This window comes from Ornithorhynchus anatinus, chromosome 15, assembly GCF_004115215.2.
Source record: "Ornithorhynchus anatinus isolate Pmale09 chromosome 15, mOrnAna1.pri.v4, whole genome shotgun sequence".
In the NCBI taxonomy this organism is placed as follows: domain Eukaryota; kingdom Metazoa; phylum Chordata; class Mammalia; order Monotremata; family Ornithorhynchidae; genus Ornithorhynchus; species Ornithorhynchus anatinus.
The window spans coordinates 2,412,939-2,418,943 of NC_041742.1; the positions used below are offsets into that span (position 1 = coordinate 2,412,939).

At 49.9% G+C, this 6,005-nt stretch overlaps 1 non-coding gene across 1 annotated transcript; it reads left to right on the plus strand.

Moving 5' to 3' along the window:
• The first annotated feature begins 5,649 nt into the window (after window positions 1-5,649).
• On the plus strand, window positions 5,650-5,787 carry LOC114817104. Its single transcript, XR_003764955.1, has one exon. It is a non-coding gene; the product is annotated as a small nucleolar RNA SNORA7 (small nucleolar RNA).
• The last annotated feature ends 218 nt before the right edge of the window (window positions 5,788-6,005 follow it).

Here is a 6,005-nt window from a genome sequence, read left to right on the forward strand (position 1 = left end):
CAAGTGATCACTCAGGGTCACACGGCAATTAATAATTAGTAATGATAACACTCAAAATGATAAAATCTATTAATCACTTTCTATGTGCCAAATCATTCTGCTCAGCACTGGGGTAGAGATGGCTTCATGACGGGGAATAAAAGAAGATATAAAAAGTTGGATTTTTTTTCTTTCGCGTGATTTACTGGGAGCAAGAATCTCTCTCTCTTTCTCTCAAAATCGATATTTTCATGATTCCTGGGAAAGGGCGAGATGCTAGCTCCACCTAGTGCTAGTTTACCCAGGAATTCCTCTCCTAACTCTTCCCGGGGAGCTGGGAAGAAACATCTGTGAGAAGTTCATATTTGTCGGCGCCCCCATCTCCACGCCCCCCACTAGACGGCAAGCTCATGGAGAAAGTACTTGCCTCTTTCTTCACTGTCCTTTTGCAAGCGCTCAGTACAGTGCTCGACACACAAAAGAGTTCAGCAAATATGACTGATGGGTGTACTACCCACTCCTGGCTCACTCCATCCCTCCTGCCTAGAAGAATCTCTCCCTCCAAATCCAACCAGCCACAGCTCTGCCCGTCTTCTACGGCCTTATGAAATCCCACCTCCTCCAGGAGCTATTCCCCACTTAATTTCTTCTCCCTAGGTCAAATCCTCCCTACTACCACTACTAATAATAATGTTGGTATCTGTTAAGCGCTTACTATGTGCCGAGCACTGTTCTAAGCCCTGGGGTGGACACAAGGGAATCAGGTCGTCCCACGTGGGGCTCACAGTCTTCATCCCCATTTTACAGATGAGGTAACTGAGGCCCAGAGAAGTTAAGTGACTTGCCCACAGTCACACAGCTGACCCGGAGCCGGGATTCGAACCCAAGACCTCTGACTCCAAAGCCCGGGCTCTTTCCACTGAGCCACGCTGCTTCTCTATCACTATCTTTGTTTTTTTAAATTTACGGTATTTGCTAACTCAGCCGGTCAATCGTTTTTATTGAACACTTTCTGTGTGCAGAGCACTGAACTAAGCGTTTGGAAAAGTCCACTCTAACAGTATAACAGACGCATTCTTTGCCCGCAATGAGGAAAGGAGACATTAATATAAAAACAAATCAAATTACAGACATATATCTAAATATTGTGGGGCTGGGAAGGGGGATGAATAAAGGGAGCAAATCAAGGCGGCGCCCAAGGGAGTGGGAGGAGAAGAAAGGATGGCATAATTAAGTGTTTACTACGCGCCAGGCACTCTATTAAGCGCTGGGGTGGGTAAAAGCTAATCCGGTTGAACACATTCCATGTCCCAAATGGGGCTTACAGTCTTAATCCCGACTTTACAGATGAGGTGACCGAGGCACGGGGAAGTGAAATGAGTGGCCCAGAGTCACGCAGCAGACCAGTGGCTGCGTCAGGATTAGAACCCAGATCCTTCTGGCTTCCAGGCCTGTGCTCTATCCACTAGACAACTTTGCTTCTCATCATTTTTGCCCTCATTACTCATTTCTTTAAAAAAGTGATGACTACTAAGTGGTTACTATGTGTCAAATTGTGGGGTGAACAAAAGGTTAGGACAGAGGTCCTGTCCCACGAACCTATCCTATTCCCATTTTACAGAAGAGAAAACTGAGGCCTAAAGAGGTTAAGTGACTTGCCCGAGGTCACACAGCATACCAGTGGCAGAGCAGGGACTAGAATCCAAGTCCCCTGGCTCCCAGCCCTGTGCTTTTTCCCCTAGGCCACGTGGACTCTCCGCTTTCCGGAAGAACAAGTCACACTCGCCTGCTGGTCGCCCCCCATTTGGCCTTTCCGAGATCTGAGAGAGGCCCGTACCTTTGGGCTCGAACTCACCTCACCAAATGTCTGACGCTATCGGAGGCACGGACGGCTCCGCTTAGCGCTAGGTAGAATGGCCAGTGACCGATGAGTGGGTCCTCGTCAATAGTTTTCATTTGTGAAATGGGTGAATTGATTAATCAATCCATCACGCAGATTAGGGTATCCACCCTGGACGACACCTCCAGGACGGGGCGTTCGCTCTGGACGCAGCCCTGCGAGAGACTCAGTCCCTGCCCTCCAGGTGCTTGCGATTAAAGCCAAGCAGATTTGGCTTCCCCTTCCGGAATAACCTTTTCCCATCCCCGGGGAAGCTCCGTCATCCACTGGATAAAGGAGCGCAGAGCTGAAGCAAAAAGCTACATCTCCGTTGCCTCTCTCTACCTGGGATTGGTCCAGCTCCTCCGCTCGGACCCAGGGGACCGGGGATGCCGCGACCCTCGCAGCCGAAACAGGGCTGCGCTGCCGACTCTCGAAGCTGGAGGCCGCAAATGGAAGGAAGAGTGTGATGGAGTGATGAATAAAGCAGGTCCTCTTGCTCCCGGCTTGCTTGGCTACTTAATCTAAAGCCAAAATTATTGCCATGGCAACCCACTCATCTCTCCAAACATGAATATCCAATTTTCTTGAGGGGGGAAGAGGGAATAGGTGTCCCTTTGTGCACCTTCAATTCACCCACCATGCCCACACGGTTCCTGCCCAAAGCCACGGAGACGGGCTTTCAGTTCACGTGGGTAATAGTTCTGCGTGAGACCAGTGGTGCCACTGGTCACCACGGCGGAGATGTCCTTGTGTGTGCGGCGGTGGTCACGTGCATAAGTGGGTCTGCAAGCTCAAGGGGGTAAGCCCATGTGTGTGCAAACATGAGTACTAATACCCTAATAATAATCATTTTGGAATTTATTAAGCATATACTACGCGCCGGGCACTGGACTAAACATGGGTAGATACAAATTTAACAGATTGGACACAGTCCCTGCCCCACATGGGGTTCCCAGTCTCAATCTCCATTTTACAGATGAGGTACCTGAGGCCCAGAGAAGTGAAGTGACTTGCCCAAGGTCACACAGCAGATAAGTGTGGAGTCGGGATTAGACCCGTGCTCTATCCACCACACTATGCTCCTTCTCTGTACCCTACTGGGGCCCGGCGTCTACGTGTGTGCATTTGTGGGTACTCAAGTATAAATGTGTGTTTGGCACTGGTTCTACGGAGAGCATAGCTCTGTTTTAGGCCGTAACCTATTCTCATCCTAATCGTGGAAATCCTATGAGGAAAGGTACTCTCTTAAGGCAGGATCTCTTCTTAGTCACCAAGGCTACTCCGCAAACTGGTTTCTGAGCATCCTGAGGAGCTTCTGGAGCACCTTGAAGATGGGGTTTGAGTCTTTTTCCTGCACCGTTCTCTCCCAAGAGCTCAGTGTAGCGTAAAGTAGAGCGGCCTGGTGGCAAGACCCCGGGCTTGGTATTCAGAGGACCGGGATTCTAATCCCGACTCCGCCACTTGTCGGCCGTGTGATTCCTCTGGGCGTGTCACTTAACCTCTCTGTGCCTCATTGACCTTGGAGTGTGAGCCCCAAGTGGGTCGTGGATTGTGTCCAACCTGATTAGCTTGTATTGACCGCGGCATGGCCCAGTGGATGACCCTAGGCCTGGGAGTCAGAGGACTTGGGTTCTAATCCCAAATCCACCATGTGTCTGCTGTGTGACCTTGGGCAAAATCACTTCACTTCTCCACGCCTCAGATACCTCATCTGCAAAACGGGGATTAAATGCCAGTTTTCCCTTCTACTTAGACTGTGAGCCTCAAGGAGGACAGGGACTGCGTCTGACCTAATTGATAGCTACACCGGTGCTTAGAACAGTGTTTGCCACATAGTAAGCGCTTAACAAATACCATTAAAAAAAAGTACAGAGCTCTGGATAATTGATGGATGGACTGGAGGTAATAGGGGACCTAAAGTTTTCAAGGGACATTGAGATACAGTGGGATTCAGGACTGACTACTCTGTGAGCTCCTTGCGGACACGGACTGCGTCTTCTATTGCATTTATCTGAGCAACTGTTATGCATTTAATAAATATCCTAAGCGCTTAGGATAGTGTGCCGCACCCAGTGGTGCTGGGTAAACACTTGGAGGAATCAACCGTCCTGGGTGGAGGCAGAATCAAAGATGGTAGCCACCGCACCTCCAAATCCTTGAGGCCCACCTCTCAGATTCTGTGCCATTATCCTTGTCTCCTCTCAGTCAACACACATATTCAATTTATTACTAAAGTCTGGCAGCTCCACCTCCACGACATCTCTAAAATCTATCCTTTCCCCTCCATCCAAACTGCGGCCGTGTTAATCCAAGCACTTATCCTAACCCCCCATCCCTTGATTAATGTGTCAATCTCCTTCCTGACCTCCCTGCCTCCCGTCTCTCCCCATTCCAGTCCATACTTCACTCTGCTGCCTGGACCATTTTTCTACAAAAGCATTAAGTCCATTTCCCGATTTCTCAAGAACCTCCAGGGCTTTCCCATCTATCTCCTCCTCAGAAAGAAATTCCTTCCCGTCGGCTTTAAAGCACTCAGTCGCCTTGCCCTCTCCTATCTCATTTTGCTACTCTCCTACTACAACCCAGGCCGCACATACACTCCTCTAATGCCAACCTACTAACTGTACTTCCGTCTCATCCATCTTGCCGCCGACCTCTCGCCCACGTCCTGCCTCCGGCCTGGAACGCCCTCCCTCTTCGTAACTTGGCAGCTGTGTGACTGTGGGCAAGTCACCTAACTTCTCGGTGCCTCAGTTACCTCATCTGTAAAATGGGGGTTAACTGTGAGCCTCACGTGGGACAACCCGATTCCCTCGTATCTACCGCAGTGCTTAGAACAGTGCTCTGCACATAGTAAGTGCTTAACAAATGCCAACATTATTATTATAACCTACAGACAACTACTTTCTTTTCCTTTTCTTCCACTCCCTTCGGCGTCAGCCTGACCCGCTCCCTTTATTCACGCCCATCCCAGCATCACAGCATTTATTTCCATATCTGTAATTTATGTATTTATATTAATTTCTGTCTCCCCCTCCAGACTGAAAGTTGGCTGCGGGCTTGGAATGCGTCTGCTATATTGTTATACCGTACTCTCCCAAATGCTTCGTATAGTGCTCCGCACACAGTAGGTACTCAATAAATATGATTGATTGATTAACACCTCAGCTGAGCCACAGCCTCTCTGATTGGTAGCCACTAGCCCAGGTTAAGAGCCAGGAGTCACCTTGGAGAGGACAAGATCCAACCCTTAAGCTTGCCCGGAGGGGGCCACTGGAAGAGGCTGGGACCCCGGGATAGTTGGGCGTGGCATCGAAGGGTCTCCTCTCCAGTCATTTCCCGGGAAGAACTCAGAACACTCCACAGGGTGCTCCTCTTGTATCTTTGTGCCTCTGTCTGACAAAACGTCACCAGCTTTGGGGACACAGTGAACCCCACAGAAATATCACTAGAAATAAATCCAGAGGAGAGAAAAAAGTACACCGACCATGCCTTTTGATTCTGGGAAGAATCGATTTGATCTCTGCTCCCAATAATGGCGAAGCAGAGGAAAACACAGATGGCACTGGGTAGCAGGGGAGAAGGAACTTCTCCCTCTCGACCACGAGATGTTAAATTGAGGATTGACATTATTTTACTGGTTGGCCTCCACAGAACAAACCTGAGGATTAAATGAAAAACCTGTCCCTCTCTCTCTGGTCCTCTTCCCGTCCCTGACCCACTGTGTGAATTTGGGTGAGTCACTGCAGCTCTCCGCATCTCAATTTCTTCATCTCTATAGGTATGAGCCCCTCTCAGGGTCGCACCTGGAGCGTTTCCAGTCCTCTACCAGTCTCGGCTGCGGGAGGGAGGGTCAAACAGAGGCCTACCCATTCCATTCCTAGCTTGGGCAGTGGCTGGCGAATGGAAGACAATCTGCTACTGGTCAAAACTCAACCGTGCTGGGCAGCGGCGGCATGGGAGAGTCAAGAGTGGAGACTCGAGTTTACTGCGTGGAAGGAGGCAGTGGTAAAGCTCTTCTGTATTTTCACCAAGAAAACACTACGGATCCACTACCGGAACGATTGCAGATGGAGAGCGGGGCGTTCCGGGAGAGATGTGTCCGTGGTGTCGCCATGGGTCGGAAACGACTCGACGGCATGAG